The sequence below is a fragment of the Sebastes umbrosus genome, chromosome 23 (genome assembly GCF_015220745.1).
Source record: "Sebastes umbrosus isolate fSebUmb1 chromosome 23, fSebUmb1.pri, whole genome shotgun sequence".
Lineage (NCBI taxonomy): Eukaryota > Metazoa > Chordata > Actinopteri > Perciformes > Sebastidae > Sebastes > Sebastes umbrosus.
The window spans coordinates 19,881,799-19,899,974 of NC_051291.1; the positions used below are offsets into that span (position 1 = coordinate 19,881,799).

The window sequence follows — 18,176 nt, forward strand, 5'->3', positions numbered from 1 at the left end:
TTCCCCTCAGGGCGTTTGATTGTGAAGAGCAACACGACTCGCCGCAAATATTTCCTTTTTATTTCTACAGCGTGTGTGTAGAAAAGGAAAGCAATAGAAAAGAAAAGCAAAGAAAAATCTGAAAAAAACAATCGCATCCTTCATTTGATTTGTACTGCAGTATTTACTGCTGCACCTCGTGAGCCGATTGGTGCTCAGCGATGACGCGCCCCCTTCTCCAAACGCTGACGTACTAACTCGTGAGTTCACCTGGCTGAGGGGGTCTCAGAAGAGGGGTTTCGGACGCACCGACTGCGGCGAGCGAAGTTTCCTGCCGACGTGACTGACGGCGGGGCTCGCGCCAGGCCCCGCGGTGCGAGAGTGGCAGATGAATAGGCCTGTCAAACATAGGACGTAGGTGGGATGACTAGAGCTATCTGTGATGAGTCACGCTGCCTCCACTCCTACCTTTCGGTCATGGTAGACTCCGATGTGCTGAGGTGTTCAAACATGAAGCCATATCGACAGGCTATGTGGACAAAAAGAAATGTAAGAATTTTCAATTAGCAGCTTGTTAAAAAAAAATTTGATTTATGTGCGATAATTAAAAGAAGCCACACTAGAAGGCATCAGCGAGGGGTGTGGCACCTTGAGATTGTTAATTAACGTGGAAAATATGATATAATACAGAGAAAATTAGAGCTGATATTCTTCCTGAGGGATGAAGCAGGTGTGATACTAATATTAATGACGATGCAACTTGTATAAATGCTTTCTCTAAAGCACACCGCTCTATTCCGGCTCAATTACACAACCCAAATGCTGTGTATGTAGGTTACATGGCTTTGGATTTAATTGAGTCTTCAAAGCGTATAATCGAACTAAAGAGAAATGTCTACAGCTTACTGCCTTGAAGCATTTGTTCTTGTTTACGTAAAGGAAAAAAAAAAAAAAAAAAGGAAAAGGAGCATTTTATATTTGAGCCGCATTAGTTATAAAGCATAAATAACAAGTATGTCCGAAAGGGCCTGTTCGAGCTGTATCAAAGCTACTGTACGTGTGGCCACGTGTCAGCAACGACCCGTTTTCAAATGTTTAACCTTTTATTTACAAAGCAGAAACATTGCACGTATTCACTGAGACGAGGCTTTAATGAGAGAACTCGTGAGAATCGGCGTTAATAGTTTTCTGATAGCTAACCAGGAGAGAAAAGGGGAGAGAGACACAGAGAGAGAGAGGAAGAGAGAGAGAGAGAGGGAGCGTTCTGGTGTGGCTCGGCCTTGTGTAGCAGGCCTTGTCTGGCCCTCGGCCCAACATTACAGCACTAGTCCCTCTCTGCTCCCTCCAAAACCGTCTCTCTTTCACACGCACAAAAGGCCGACCTGGGGTGCAAAACTGCAGGTAGGAAACGCACCAGAGGAGAGATTAGCTCCGTTCCGTCTGAAATTCAAAGCCCGTGCCACGTTTCGCCCCCTGGTTTGCCTATATTTAGTTAAGCCTCCTCTCTCCGGATACTCGTGTTGCCCTGAAGGAAACAACACCCAGACTTTAAACACACAAACTCGGAGATCGGGTCAACCGCAGTCGCGCTGTGGCGTTTGTTTCGTCTTTTGTGTGTCATCGTTTTTGTCAAAAGGAAAGCATGTGTGCATGCTTCATACACACACATTACATGCACACACACATTTACCTCCACACCCACACACACACACACACACACACACACACTCTCAGACTTACCCAGAGACTTTGTAGGCAACTGGCACACACACCGCAGTCGTCAGCTATCCGGGGGTAAAGCGCCGAAATCCTCGCCGCTCATTGTGCCGGATCCCTCTGGAGCTGCACGCAGTATGTCCACATATCCTCTCTGTGGAGAAGGGCAGAGAAGGAGCTCCGATTCAGTCACACAGCTCTGCACTCCCTGCAAGGAGTAGGCGGGCACGCCAAGCGAGAGACCCATTCAGAGTCCCAGAAAGTGCCAGCCTCCCTGTCTGCCTCGCCGCCTCGTCTATGTGTCTGTCTGCCCCTCTGTCTGGGTTCTACCCTGTCAGTCTGGCCCCCTTACCCTAAACTCGTCTCCCAGCCTCGGATAACCTGCCCAACCTCAGCTAAACTGCCTTCTAATATTTACAAACCGGCTCCCCTCGCTCTCCCCTGTCTGCCACCTCCTAGTCTGAGACTGTCAGGACCCGCCACAATAAGGAGGCCATGTGGGTTTCCCATGGAGTCGCGTGTTCCTCCCGTCTGGCAGCTAACAAGGCTTTGAATGAGGAATGTTAGCAAACAGAGCCGCTGAATGTCGGGTGAATGCTAAGCCAGGCAGCCAGTCAGATCGCAGCACCGGCCCAGGCATATGAATAATGCAGAAGACTCGACAGGGAGGAGAGGAGGCGATGCTCCGCCTCCCACTGCCCCTTCCAAACTCCACCCGCCCCTCCTTCTTTTCCCCCGCTCCAAACTCAAATGCCTTCACGGGAGCAAGAGAGCAGAGAGTGGGAGGGTGGGAGGGTGGGGGGGGAGAGAGAGGATTCAAGATCTCTTCTGCTCATGCAACACAAAAAAAAGTGCTGCAAGAGAAGAATAGTTACACATGCACACACATGTTATTACTACAAATCACTTCTTAAAACATGCCACTTTTCTTTCCTGTCGTTGGGAACTATCTCGCTCTTTTTTGGCTTTTTGTGTCTTTTGTTTGGAATTGGCACCTGTCCCAGAAAAAAGCCCCATCCCTGCTCCGCCCTCCTGCTCCCCTTTCACTGGAGACTGCCCACGAGAGAGAGAGAGAGAGAGAGAGAGAAGGAGAGAGACAGGGAGAGAGCGTGAGGAAGTGAGGGTGGGGCAGAGAACCCAAAAGAGGGAGAGGTCTAGAGATGGAAAGGGTGAGGAAGGAGGAGGGCAGAGGAGAGATAAGAGCACAGCAAAATACATGAGAATAATCGCCTGATGAAATCAAGATACATGCACAGGTAACACCAAATTGAGCAGCTGGTCGAACAACGTGCTAAAAAACAAACTGCTGTCTCCGTCCTCGGCTTCAGGGGAGGACTCACGAGGAAAGGAAGCATGGCGAGCAAGCGAGGGAGCACGTGCTAAAAAAAAAGCCTTCGCATCACGGGTAGAGCACGAACCCAAAAAACACTGATTCTCTCCCCGTCCAGTTTAACTCTAACAGACAACAACCCAGAAGCAGTAAAAAAAAACTGACCAAATGTGCATCGGCGCCCCGCGAAGTGAAGAAAATCGGAGGTCCCGAAAAAAACGTCTTCGCAAATGGCGTTGGCGATGTCGAAGTAGGAGTAAAGCGAAGCCACTTGTTGCATGATATTGAGGAGCAGAATCTTGCAGAGAGAAGCGAGAGCAGGCAGGGGGTTAAAATCCTGGGACTGGGAGTAGTAAAAAATCCCTCCCTCTTTTGGCACAGCCGAGCTAAAGGGGAGGGCCCGCCTGTAGAAATAGCAGCAGAGCGTTTTTCCCCTCTTTTTTTTTCTTTTTTCTCAGAGCTGCAGCGTCCTAGTCTACCCTCTTGCATGTGGTCGGGACCCAGGGAGAGAGGAGGAGGAGGAGGAGAGCGATGGATAGAAAAAGAAGCGAGAGCCCGAGAGAGGGAGGGGAGGGGGCGAGAGAGGGAGGGCAGAAGAGCTGTGAGTGGAGGAGAACGGGCTCAGCTGATGATGAAACAGGGACGTGTGGGAGTGCATGCGCACTACGCGTTTTCATCACTGGCCCGGCGCGACGTGCGCGTGCATGAGGCGGGGTGGGGAGCGTGGTGGTGGTGGGGGGTGAGGGGTGGGGGGGGGTGAGGAGAGTCACAGCAAACACTCTTAAATGATTAAAGGATTCTGGGACAACACCTAACTTTGACATTCATCTTCTCATTTCAGAGAGTTTACTATCAGACGTTTGTCTGTGACCTACATGTCCTTTATCACTAAACCTCAACGGCGTTCCCTTAATAAAGGCCCGAAAAAAGAACGTCTGGCGTGATCGCAGATGAATATCGTCTTGATTACTGACTCTTGTTCTCGAACCACAGACATGTTAATGAGTTGAAAAGCTACATTGGCTGTTCTGGCACCCGCTCGGAGTCAGATAAGCACCTGGGTGCGACTGCCCTGCCACGATTGCAACAGCGAAACTGGTGCTGTAAAATCCTGTGATATTTACCGCAGTGCACCCGCCATGTGCCATTTACTAGGCCACCCTCGCCCTTGCTGCGATGTGCGGCGGCAGCGGCGGCGGTCCCCGCGTGCGGATAAAGGAGAGGAGAAATGTCGGGCAGTAAGCGAACGATAAAATGGACTCTGCTGATGACTCTGCTCGTGTCCTGCACCCTCCTTCCCTCTCCGCCTCCCCCCCCTCTGGTGTCCAGCCTATTCTGTCTCCCACCCTTTCTTGTCCTTTCAGTAGCACCGTTGTAGCCTACAGTAATAAACAGCGCTGCTCTGAGCAGCTAGTGTTAATTTAAGCCTGCATGAGGAGGACCCTGCTGTCTTTCTCCCCCCCCCCCAACCCACCCACCCCGCCCCGTCTCATGCACACCTACCAACCTCCGCATCAGCCTGCTGAAGGTTATTCACACCCGTCCGGTTTTCCACCCCGACTTCCCCTCCCCGAAAACTTCTCTGTGGCCAAAACGCTGTAATGCCCCTTAGCTGTTTGCAACAGATTCCCCCGCGGCAGAAAAACAACTTCCTCTCTTTTTTGGACGCCATTCCCCTCCCCTCCAGTTCTTCTCTTTCCCAAAAGAAACCCAGAACTCAGCACAGGCAACATTTTTTTTTTTTCCCCTCCTCTCTCCCCAAAGTAGCAGCCGCACAAAAGAGAGGGGAAAAAGGGAAAACTGTCCAAAAAAAACGACGGATCTCACATCATGGAGCACAGCTAGCTGCTCTTGATTTCAATCTGTGTTGCAGTTAAAAAGGGGGAATGGCGCACATTGAAACAAATAAAAGGTGGGGAAACCTCCTGATGTTTGAGCCGTTTTCTCGTTATGTGTGTGTTTCTGAGAAGACGACGGAGACCAGAGAGCGAGTGTGAGCGATTTGAACAGCGAACTAATATGGCCGCTTGGTTAGTTTGCAGTGTCTCCTACCTCCTCACTCTTAGTCCTGGAAGCTGAAAGAAAAGGCGTTACGCTGCTGTGTGTGTTTTCTACCTCAGAGGACGGACCCAGAGAGAGAAAGAGAGAGAGAGAGAGAGTGCACTTGTCTTGCCTAACTCTCCTCAGCTTTCCACACTCTAAAAACTCCCTGTGTTCTGCGTCTTGCTGCACCATCCGCATATCACAAACACACACAATGAACGCGAAAAACTTCCAGTCGAGAAAAAACGAGCACGAGAAAGACAGAAATCAGGTCACTACGGGGTTCAACCAGAGGCAACCCTTGATTCAAATGCACTTTATCAAGATATAAAGTCACTCTTGATGAAAAAACACCAAAACAGTCATCGGATTGAACCCTGTGACGTCACATCTCGCCACATCTCTGAACCAATCACAGTCGCTGCAAGCACAAAACGCCACAACAACTGCATGCTGAATATGAATCAAACAAACTGTAAACAAATACATGTTTCATTGGCGATTTGAAGAGTCACTTAGAGCCTCCTCCGTCTATCTGAGACCCTGTCTCTGCTAGTCAGTTGTTTACCATCTAACATGTGGCAGGAATTCAAAAAACTTGGCAGGGCCTGTTGCACCGTACGTCGTGGAGAGTTCACTTGAGGATACGACTCTGGTTTTGGCTTAGCTGCCAACTTCTGACACTGTAGCCCTCTGCGCGGCCTCGCCCCTGCAGGAGCGGCCTGCGTAATGCTGCCATTGATGAAACTCCAATATTAACAACCTCATTTACGACACCTTCCAAGAGTCCACAACCACAACCTTTTTTTTTTTTTTTCATCAACCCCCCCCCCCTTCCCCCCATCTTCACCTCCAGGTTAAATCCAAAGCTGTGCCTTTTTACATTCATGGTCAGTGTGTCAAAGCATTGTTGATATTTGATAAGTCACATATATCTGAAACACCGGAGGTGAAGAGAGAAGAGAAGCTGCAGCAGAGTGATTAGCTTTTTACCACGCCGTCTTTAAATACGAAACACTATCAAATAAACTGACCGCAGTGAAATGTGTCAATGATGCACAACTCATGTTGCTCGGTGGCAACATGGCAGTGAATGTCTCCCAGTCAACATGAGTTATAGTTCATGAGCTGGAACAATGGAGTTGTTGATTCAGTGGTCTTATCAGACCCCCGGCACCTTCGCATCCTTATGAATCATCCCGCGGATCCGCCGCGACAAAACACACCGCCGATTCACAGATTCAATTTATAGCACACACAAACACACACACACACACACAGCGCTCGGTGCTGAGCTGCCCTGGGACATGCTGAATATGAGCCACAATATTTTTAATACTCTATGGCAAAAAAAATACAAATATAGGTAAATCACAACGTGAATTAAATAACAAATGATATGTTTCTTATAGGAAGTTGAACAGATTAGCCAACCAGCAGCTCTCTCTTAGAGGAAATTCATCATTAGACACCAAAAAAATTAAAATTTCTGCATCAAAAATGCGATTTCTTCGATGTATTACCTGTAGTTTTTAGTCAGTGATTAATAAAATGTAGTTAAATAAGTAGAACCCCCTGGGAAGGGAAGGCCGGTAAAGAGAGACGTGACCCTCTCCGCGGTTCTGTGAATACGTGACTTATTGCATTTAAAATGCCAAAGTTCAGGCCTTTTCTTTTTTTCTACCAGCTTAAGATGTGAATGGTAATAACTCACACGTATAACCCCGGTTGTATTTCTACCTTAGAAGTCACAGCCATCTATACGTTCACACTCCAGCGAACACACACACGCTTTCCTCCTCTCTTCGGTGACCAGTGCGGCGCGCCCCGCTCCCTCTACGAGGTGGTCTGCTGAGGGGGCCCCTCGGCAGCACGCGCCTTGACAACTTCTCTATTACAGCCGTGACCCCTGAGGTCAGTCTCTGAAGGGTTGTGAACAAAGGCCACGACCCCGGGGTCAGAAGTGGAACGCCGGGGGCAGGCCGGGGCCCCGCCGCAAAGGGAGCGTGCTGTTTGCTTTGAAAGGTAAGGATCACTAACACAGAGGCCTAATAAGGATTAAGGGGCCATCCCCTTTGGGATGTCACTCGGGGGCCTCATACATCAGTCTCTATTAACCTCCGTGACCCCCGTTGGCCATTACGGGGCCACGGGTCACAGTCGCTCGCGCCGCGGAGCTATAAAACCTAACGCCGTGTGCAACTTTAGGTACACATAGGTGTTGCTGAGTACATGGGCAAATTGTTCTGAGAGGTAAAGGCCTTGTCACACACACAGGACATACACGCCGGGCCAGGCTGCTCTCATCTGGTTCAAGTAGGAGGCAGATTTACGTTTTTTAATGAAGATACTTAACTAAAAGTTATCAGGTTATCTGTCTCAGCAATAAAACAAAAGCCTGATGGGTCTTTAAAAATAATAAATCATGTGAAAGGAATATGATTTATATTTTTCACATTGATAAAGAGCCAGAGGAAGTTTGGTAAAACTTCGATAAAAGCAGGCGAGCAAGAACCGAGAGGCAGAATCACAAAATGGAGGACAGGAGGAGACAACATGGCGGCCCGACTGATGCAGTCACTCACACACTTGCTTAGAAGTTGCCAAATCGATACGAAAACGTTGTGCGTCATGCAACATATCTCTATATGTGAAGCAAAGTTATTTTCTAACAAATGCCAAAAATCGGAGAGCTCCAACGAGTGGACTGACGGAGACACAGAGATGAATTCCTTCAGTCACTTTGGGACCAAACAGACACGATGGTTAACTCTCTGCAGTCTGTGGACGACCAGCAACAAAGTGTGCTCATGTACTGTACGCTTTTTATTCAATCTGATTCATTCACGTCATATTTAATGATTTCTTCTTTTCGTTCAAAATATGTCAGGGACAAATAAAGTGTTTTAATTGTTTCAAAGTTCATATGGAGTATGAAATATAATTATTTCACACCAAAAAGAGTCTGAAACATTACAGCATTTCTTTCTCTCTTATTTTAATTGACATTTAGTGAATAAAAGCCAATCTATTTATTTAAAAAAGAGGAAAAGAGAAAGACATCATATATATGCATAAATACTAATAATGATATATAACAGTATTATTAAAATAAAGCACATTGTGAATAATTGCTAATGTAATGTGAATCAGTCCAACCAGCATCAGTGTAGTAAAAAAAGGAAGTTTCTTTTAGTCAGGGATCAAAATGCTTTTTTTTTCCTGCTCCGGATTAATTTTTAAAAAGCCTGAATGAATTCATGAATTCATTTAAAAAGCAACTTGACAGAATATAGGACTTTATTTAAAACAAGAAAAGTTGAAAAATAAATTCTAAATTTGAATGTAACCTAATAAGATTAAAAGAAAGGGTTTTTTTTATTTCCAAAAAGGGACCTCCTTGCAAAAGGGCAAACTTTTATTCTGAAAAGATTCTGTATATATTTTAACAACAAAATGATGATAATTTAGTTTTTTGCTGAATTCTGCCGGACGGAATTTCATCATAAATTTAACTTTGACCTCTTTTCATAAAGTGAACTCTGGAAAGTAAAAATGGTAAAAGTTCATAATGGAGCGCACTCCTTTTCAATCAAAGCTTCATTGTGACTAAATTATATATAAAAAAAACTCTTTATTAATTATGGTTTAAAAATTAGGATATGACAATTTTATAAAGTACTCAAGCTGCAGTTTCAATTGGAAACACTTATAAATGAATGAGAACTCTTTCTCTCAGTTTGTGCAATTAAAAGTGTTTTTTTCGGAGGCTTTTCTCCAGGATGTCTTTTCAAACTCTAAATCTCTTTAGAAAGGTGGGAAACTAAAAATACACAATTGTGGAGAAAATAAACGTTTACTAAATCATTCCAGTTTCAGACCTTTCAGACATTTTGAATATGTAATTAAAAGATCATCCTTTTCAAATGCAGCTATCATTACTGGGAACTGCTTAGATCGTATACCTTTTTTTATTATTATTATTATTTCACATTTTTAAACTTAAGTATTAAATTCATTATACATTTTCATCAGTGTATAAAAATGATTTTTTTAAATGTTTATATTACAAACGCACAAGTGGGTAAAAGCAGCTGACTGAAGCTTTAAATAAACAAAGTGGTGAAAGCCTGCAAGGTCAAAAAAAAAAAAAAAAAAAAGCATTGTGGAGTGTTTTTTCCCAAAACACAGTTCACACTTATCAAGAGCACTTTGATTCTAATGTATTTCTTTGATAAGCATTAAGCCACTCACCTCTGAAAAACCCAGCTTCTCTGTGAGGAGGGAGCATTTTTCGGCAGCAGAGCAGAGCAGAGCAAAGGTTGGAAAAGAGCAGAGACAAAATGGACCTGCGCTCGCTTTAGACAAGTGTCCTAAACAGCTTTAAAAACAGACAATAAATCCTAAACAAGCAGCACTTTGACAGCTTCACAAGCTCGTCCTTTTTTTTTTTTTTTTTTTGTGTGCAGCTCGTCTCTCATTAGAGTAAAGGCAGTGTGCTTTGGGAGAATCATCGTCCTACTTTTAGTTAACCATGAGACTCCCCCTTCTCTAGGTCATTTTTGAAACAGCCAGGTTTATTAGAAAGTAGTTTGGTTTCTAATTTAGCGAAACAGAATACGCTGCTCATCTCGAGGACACTTACAAAAAAAGTAATTACAAGCACTTTTATCCGGGGAACAAAGAAACGCCACTCTGATGCTGTTCCTGTGATTTTGAGAGCAGTATGGAGCATCGCAAAATTCAATTTACAACAAAACCTAATGCTGCGAATGCTACCTTGGTCTTATTCGAGTTTGCATTAAATTCGTTGTGAAATATTCTGCGATGCTAGATGGAACAGGGAAATAAAGCTCTGAATGCAAAGTCAAGTCCTCTCAAGGCTAAAACATTTCAGCTCAAATTATTACTCCGGAATAACTCGTTAGTAATAATGCAAATAAGCGAAGGCAAATGACAAAACTACAGACAGGCAAAAAAGATAAATTCAAAATATTTTTTCATACGCATTTTCGATATTTGAAACTTACCCCTCCTCTCTCACTTCCTCCCAACACAAACACACACACACACACACACACACACACACACCTCCTGATTCCCAGTTACATGCTGCTCACATTTCGGGGTCCATCCCGCATTAATAAATGATTATTTTTGCAGCTCTGATCAAACATCAGCTTACATGCAGGTCTGTGGCACTTTCAGGGAGTGGTACCACCTCTTAAAGGGTTCGGACCTGCTGTTGGTTCTAGTTCAGTGCCACGTCACAGCAGACAGCAGAGCTACTGCAGCGTGGATGGTGGATGGGCCTGCGTGACCTAGCTCGGCCCAGATAGGAGCCCTTCGCATCCCCCAGCCCACGTCGGGACCGTACACCCACATTTCATATGTGGAAGGAAGGTTGCAGGAAGAGGAGGGGGGGGTGTTGATGTGAAGCCATCTTTTATTTTAACTGCAACCTCTCTGTTCTTCCTTTCATTTCCCTCCTTTCTCTTATTTTTTCCCGAAAATCAGACATTTATCCGATTGAGTGACAGCGTGTTCGTTTCAGTCGCCCCGTATCCGATTCGGCTGACTAAGGGGTTCGGGAACACTCCGAATAAGAGTGTTTGTTTGATTTCATATCAAGCACGAGTGTGCACACACATGCTCTTCCCGACTCGACACACATACATGCACGCACACGTCTGGAGTTGTCTGGGTAACACGAGGCGAACTACAGGAAACCGACAGGGTCCATTTATGTGAGCAAGTAAAGGCTCTGAATTTAGAAGATAACTTGTATCATATTTTTTTATTGTTTGTTCACTGTGTTTTAATAAGAAAAACATTCCCAGACAGAGAAAGAGAGCATGTGTGTGTGTGTGTGTGTGTGTGTGTGTGTGTGCCACTTAATGATCTACTCAAGGACGTCCACGTAGCACGCTGAAATATAAAAATGAAGAGTGCTAATAGGTCGGAGCATCTCCTAACTGCCTCAGTCGTGGAGTCTTGATGCTGGTGATTTATCTCTAATTGGATTTTACAGAGAGGGTCTCCCAGTGGGAGTCGGCGGTCTCATTTCTCAACTGTCCCTACAACTTTATGCAAAATCTACAGACAAATAAGAAAAGTTGCAATCGGAGCTGAAATGTGAAAACCATCCTACATATGACCTGCATATTTATTGTTTTGTGAATCTATACAGCAGCACAGAAAAATATCCGTCTGCATATTTTTACATATATTTCACGTGAACATTTTTTTTTGTTTTTGTTCTCTGGTCTTTCCCTATTCATAGCTGACCTCGATATTAACCCCAAAATCATTGTTAAAAAATGAAGCCCTGATCCAATTCTTCAAACAATGTATAGCATTCATTTTGAACATTAACAGATTTGTCATATTACACCAAAACTATACTCTGATATCTATATTATACTTTTTAAACATATTTTCCAGGAGTTTTTATCTGAACGAAAACGTCCGCAGAGATACCAAAACACGTAAATCACTAATAAACCACTAGCTTAAATCAAGTGTTGTGTTTTTGTCCTCCCAGTATTAACTCGCGGAGGTGTCTGCTGCTGCAGTGTGCAGCAGAGAGGGGAAAAAGAGACGCTGGCTCTCAGGGGTTAAGATGCTAGCAGTCATGTGCCTGTCGGCTGCAACAAAAGCCTGCCTATGTAGGGTGCATACAGATGGAGCGAGCTCCTTTGTGTGCAGCGTTTCACACGTCGCAGCCTCGGAGCTGCCAGGTCTGGCTCTCTGGGCCTGGCTGCAGGCCTAGCTAGCAGCTTGTAGCACCTGACGCTGGGGCTCTCTCACTTTGCTTGTCTTTTGCTCGGGACCCAAAAGTGCAGCGAGTTTTTTTGAAAGATAATGGAACGAGAAGTCCAAATAGTGGGTCGCAGGGCTCAACACAAACAATCGCAACGAGCACGGCAGACCGAGGCGCTGTAGCCGGGGCGAGCTCAGATCAGCATGACAGGAGCAATTGTAAGCAAGCCTCCCACTCAGGTCGTCTGCCACCAAATATTTGATTTCTCCCTCCTCTGCTGTCTGTCAGATACCCCCTGCTCTTCAAGAACTACTCGTAATGTGCTGATAGAAATGCAACCAGTGTGAGATTTAATCATGTGTACGGTTGTGCATGATGTGTACATAGTTCTGTATCCTACTATATACACTATGTGTCTGTGCGCGTCTGTATATTCTGCTATATTTATGCTACGTGCGCCAAGTCTCTAAGGCAAGTCCCTTATAGTGTACATGTTAGTGTACACAGTGATTAAACTAGCTAATGCCTGGAGCAACATTTAACATGGGAGTACAGACCTTCATGAGCAACAAACTCCTGGGTTTCCTCTATAGAAAGGATCCGTCTGCCCTCAAAAATACGTATATTTTGGTGTATAGAACATTCATACAGTGTGCACTTCCTACCTTTGTTCAGGCATAAACTACACATTAGCATACACATTGAAAACTAATACTTTACATGGTATATTTAATATTCCAATCACAAATAATGCAAGTGTATTTCATTGTGGAGGATTACAGACATATACAGCACACATGAAGTGTTGCAAAAGAACACCCGTACTCCTGTGCCTTTATTTAAACCATGAAAACACTTGACCTTGAACAGGGCATTAGGTTTCATTCTGCACTACGCAGCTTATACAAATAATTCTCCAGGGCAATGTCACTGTGGTAAATACCAATTGTGTGTCACGCTGTTTGCTGAAGATTACATTTTGATAAAGCCACACTGCAAATAGAAAAAAGTGATAAAAGAGGCTGAGGGTGATAATTATAAAATAGAAATATCTAATAGTCGGCAGCTGTCAGCGATGTGGAAAGTCTGACACTACAGTTATATTCACTCGTGAGGTGGGAGCTCTTACCCAGAGTGGGTGAGCAGGTGGGGGGGAGTGGGGGTTCACTTTCCTGCCTGAGGACCCTTCAGCAGCACACCTGGCTGTTATGAGGATGCAGCCTCTGACATGTTAAATGGAGAACAATCTCTGTGAGCACGAGGGCGCCCCGCTGCCCAGACTGCACTTAAAACCAACATTACGTGGTTGGAAATGCTGCGGACCGGCATTATTCTATTATTTCAAGTGCGTAGCCCGCTGCTCGCACTGGGTTCATTCTTTAAATATATCATTACGTAAATATATTTTGTCGATAACAAAAATTGCTTGTTCGCTGTGCTGTTAGTTTTGGATTATGAAAGCCCCCAAACCCGGCCACACGACAGAGACTACACTAAGAGGAGAGTAGTTCTGCTATCCTTACACAATGAATCTTTAATGAGATGATATTCTGTTCTCTCTAGATATTCTCCTCAAATAGGCCTGCTGGCAAAAATAAAATAACAGTTTTACAATAACAAGAACTACAGCCGCCCCCTCTCAGCTTATTGGTCGACTAATAGGTTGTTTTTGTATTAGTCGACTAGGATTTCTTTAGTTGATTCGTCATATTTTATGCTTTTTGCATGCTGAATGACTTATTTTCTGAGAAACTTATGAGCACATCTCTGGTGAACACAAGATTTAAAGTCGTGTGATTGATTGTGGAGGATTAAATCAACTCACAGTCAACAAAATCGTATGAGTGTTAGTCGGCTAAGAGTTTCTTTGGTAGAGGACAGCCCTACATGTAGCAAGGACCAATACTACAGGAGGTGTAATTGTTTTCCTAAAAGCACTACAAATTAGCAAGCTAATAATTAGACATGAAATTATTTGAACGTGACCCATTTAAGGCTCTTATATGGTTAATAACGTATATAAGAAACTAGAAAAAAAAATAGAATTGAAAGATCTTGTGTTCTTGCAGACACTGCGTTGAAAAATTGTATGTTAGCAAAGTTAGCTCCTCTTTTAAAGGATATGCCAGCCCTATAGCTAGTTTGACACATTTAATCCAACAGCTTCCATTAGTTTTCAATAACACTACAAAGTTTTTTTGTTTGCTTCTAAATAACAAAACAGGAGACTTTTTTCTTCTCCATAATGTGTCCAGTTCCCACCGAGGAGAGAAGTAACAAACTGAAAGCCCTTCAAGCAGAGTGCTACTTTATCTCGTTATAAATGGAAACAATGGTCATTTATCCTGCCATCACACTCGCGGTGAAGCTGCTGAAGGTGCAATTAGCTCCCACGTATCGGCACGTATTGTTCCACACCGTGTTACAAATTTTATTAAGAGTGTAAATACTCCGGGATCAGGAAATTAAACTCTGCAGGCCTGCAGACACAAATGTGCAGGTGTGGGTGTGTAGAAAAGTTTCTTTCTTTAACACACACACACACAAAACAAACCCTCTCTGTCACTCAAACAAGCTGCTGCTATAAGTTGTATGTTAATTAACCCTTTGTCAGTTCAGCCTGGAGAGTATTAGCTCCTATTTTCTCACCCTGCTGCCTGCTGTGTCCTAAAACACATACACACACACTTAAACACACACATGTATAGGCGCCACATGCTTGAGTTACATACTACCAGGACAAGCCGGCCTGACAACCACAGCGATGGAGGAGACGCGGAAGGGAGGGAGGGGGAAAAAAAGGTACCCTAGCGTGTTAGTTTTCTGCCAGGGAGTCCCTATTGACCTGTTAAACCTTTGTGACTGGAACAAATGCAAATGGCGCTGACTTGTTCACACAAAATACTAAAGGCCCATTCAAATGAGGCCCCGGGCCACAATGCAGCAGCGGTCGAGCGCTCTGTGGAGGCAGGGTAGCCCCCGGTCGGAGAGAGAGAGAGACAGAGAGACAGAGAGGGACAGATTCTTTTAGCCATTGCACAGTTCATTCTGGTTGTCTGGTGGAGAGCAACCATCCACTCTCATTACTTCATGAACACAGAGATAAAGTTACCTTACACCTCTGCAGTAATCCAGCCCCCTTTACTAAATCACCAACACTGTTACACTTCTCTGAACTTTAACCCATAATTACCTCGTATGTAATACTTTGTAATTGGACCTGAACTGTTCCTCGTTCATGACACCGGTCGTGTTTGATAATCAGACGCTGCTTAATCCACCTTGGCTTTTAGCAAGGGTACTCAGTGTGTCCCTGTGGCTAATATCATATCCTACTTTTTAATTCTGCCCATGGGGTATAGAAGAGGAAATGAAGAGAGGGACCAAGTGGGAACAAATGATGAGGGGGGTAACAGAGAAATACATAGATATGATCTCAAATAGAGAGTAAATAACTATATGAAAGAGCAGCAACCTTCTTCTAATCATTCAAATAAGCCTAATACGAAGGAAAAAAAATAATCCCAATGATGAGTAGTTAACCCATAATATGGTAGTAGGATGTTGTGTCAGTGTCAAATAACTCAAATGTGAGTAAGGTGTTTACATGCCAAGGAAATGGAAGGAAGCCAGACAACCCGACTGGGGTTTTCCATAATCAGAGTATGAGCTATTCAGACTGAGATATGAGATTTGCATGAGTCAACCCACAACTGGGTTAACTGGGTTACAAAAACAAAGTTCTTCTGCATGAAAACGTATTCACTAATGCTAAAAATGAAGGCACTGTGGGAGGCTCTGAGATGGAAATATCGATCAAAATTCCAAACAAACCACCTTTAAATGAAATATGACATGAATTTGTGCTCACTTGACTGTAAATGTGACACAAGGAGGCTGTTTCTGTACAAGATAAATCTCCATCTGATACTAAAAGAACAGTATACAGCACAAAAGGCTCTTGGAGGTCATTGAGGGCTTTCTTGTTCCGTCTCTTCTCTCCAAATAAGAGATTAGTAGGAGCCCGAGGATGGCTCTCACCAGCACATCTGGACAACACCTGATTTGAGGCATGCTGCCTACTGGACCTCCACTAAACTATGGTGGTCTATCAAATGAAGGGTTTTTATTACAACAGTAGGGATGTGGTGAGAGGTAAACCAACCACCCGAAGTTTCTTTAGTCATCTTCTCAAATCAACACTCTGTAAATGTGTAGAAACTAAATGCATGATGTACATTCTGATAACATAATTAAAACCTCAACTGTTTCAAGTTTTTAATATTTCTCCGACTCATTTGACTCTAATTGTTTCCTTTGTAATTGGATTAATGGCTTTTAATAATAATGACTCCTGTCTGGATTCACCTGATCAGTAAAATATAATACCTTGGATAATTAATTTAATATTTTAGATATGCAGTATGAAACTGCCTAAGGCACTAACCTCCATGTGTCACAATCCAATTCCTAATCTCACATCTTCCTCGTCTGATTTTTTCCCTGCCTTGTACAAACTCTCCTGTCGTTTTCAGATCCTACTACTCCCGTCATTCCCCATCAGCCCAGTAACGTACTGGCCACTTTTGTTAATTTCCAACCAAATCGTCTACTGAGCTTCTGCCTTAGTGTTTCACACATTTTCTCCGCCTGCCTGGGTTTTACCTGTTATGACCCCCTTTCTGCCCTCTTGGACTCCTGCTCTCCAGCCTGATCCCATACTGGAGAAGTTTGCCTTATCCCCTCTGCATGCCTGTTTTTGGGGGTTCAAACCTGTTTTTGACCTTGAGTAAACTCTATCTTTTTATTCTACCGGCCTGTTTTTTGGGGTTCAAACCTGTTTTTACCGAGCCTTTCCAGTACAATCATGACCTGTAGACCCAGTCGACTCCAGCAGCTCTCCACCCAAGCCCAGCCTCCATCTCGTTCCTGCTCCCGCTGCTCCCGCCTCCAAGCCCCGAAGCTCTTCTGTCCTTCTGAAGCGATCCTGTGTGGCTTGAGAAGTGAAGATGAGTGGAAGATGACCTTTAAGGTTCCCATGAAATCCAAATAGATGTTTGAGTTGTTTTATCATATAGGTATTGCACAGGTCATCACCTATATGTCAGTATCTGGCCCAACAATGACAACGGTATTTTAGAGTTTGTCGTTTCCATCCTGCACTTGGGGGCGTATACTCATTTTGCGTCCAATATAGATACAGGCCTACCATTGGGATGCATTAGCTCTATCTGGGGGGACGAGCCTGAGTCTCTTCTTCACAAGCAACACTGGTGGCTTCGGAACTCGGCTCACACATGTATGGCCTCAATCCAAAAATGACTGCTTTGTGGTCGTCTTTCATCCCTGTCCGATTTGTCTGTAAAAACCGCTGGCGTAGGCGATGGTGGTGGCGATAAGTCCTCGACAACAGAGAGTAGGCTGTACTCCATGTTGAGCTAGTAGCTACTGTCAATCTGGAATTTGGCAGGAGGGGGGGTGTAACGCACATTCAGCTCTATTGGCTTCTGTAAGCGTCAATCAATATCAGCGATAAGTCCCTATCTAGCTTACTGTTTTTTACAGGAAACACGTTAAGATGCAGAATCAAATAGCACTCTGCTAGGCATTTCATTGAAACTTTAACACACTAAGCAGCCATTATAAATATCTGGTGATGCCTTTTGGTCTGATCAGGGCTCCTGCAGTTTTCCAAGCCCTAGTATATGACCTGGTCTGGGACATATTGAACAAGTTTGTGTTTGTATATTTGGATGACATGAACATGTGCAACATGTGCAGTGTGTTTTTCAAAGACTGCTGGAGAACCAGTTGTTTGTTGGGTTTCATTGTCACTGCAGGCAGCATCCAGGTGAACTCCACCAAGGTCAAGGCAGTCATGGACTGGCCTTCGTCTGGTCCGAGTCTACCGAGGAGGCCTTCAGAGTTAGAGTGTCATTTCTCCAAAGCTCCCGTCTTCACCACCCCTCAAATTTCATACCACCCACTCTCCAAGTATGTGAAGCTAGATGCTCAGTCCCACCGACTGAGATCCGTCCAACTGCCATCAGTAGAGCAGTCTCCTGGGGAATCGAACAAGCAGAACATCCAGCTCCCGGTGGTCATCCAGTGGGGGCACACCTCTCGCCTGGTCTGTCAACTTGGGGCTAGACGCACAATGGCTCTCCTCGCAAACATTTCCGTTGGTCCTCAATGGAACAGGACACCCAGGAGTTTACTGCCGCCTGCACGGTCTGCTCTCAGCACGAGAACTCCCACCAGGCACCCACCGGGCTCTTCCAACCGCTGCCTATTCCTCACATCTCCCTGGACTTTGTCACCGGTCTGCCTCCCTCTCATGGTAAC

At 44.6% G+C, this 18,176-nt stretch overlaps 1 long non-coding RNA gene across 5 annotated transcripts in view; it reads right to left on the bottom strand.

Moving 5' to 3' along the window:
- The window catches only part of LOC119483061, a 38,023-nt gene that overhangs the window by 7,234 nt on the left and 12,613 nt on the right, over positions 1-18,176 (bottom strand). Inside the window, exons 1-2 of one of the 5 annotated variants that reach the window (XR_005205605.1) lie at positions 10,099-10,258; positions 1,720-1,849 (exon numbers count right to left, since the gene is read on the bottom strand). This is a non-coding gene — a long non-coding RNA (uncharacterized LOC119483061). Of the gene's footprint in view, positions 1-1,719; positions 2,318-3,190; positions 3,544-9,322; positions 10,060-10,098; positions 10,259-18,176 lie in introns of those variants that run through there. The other 4 variants (XR_005205604.1, XR_005205603.1, XR_005205602.1 and 1 more) reach the window with 4 other exon arrangements.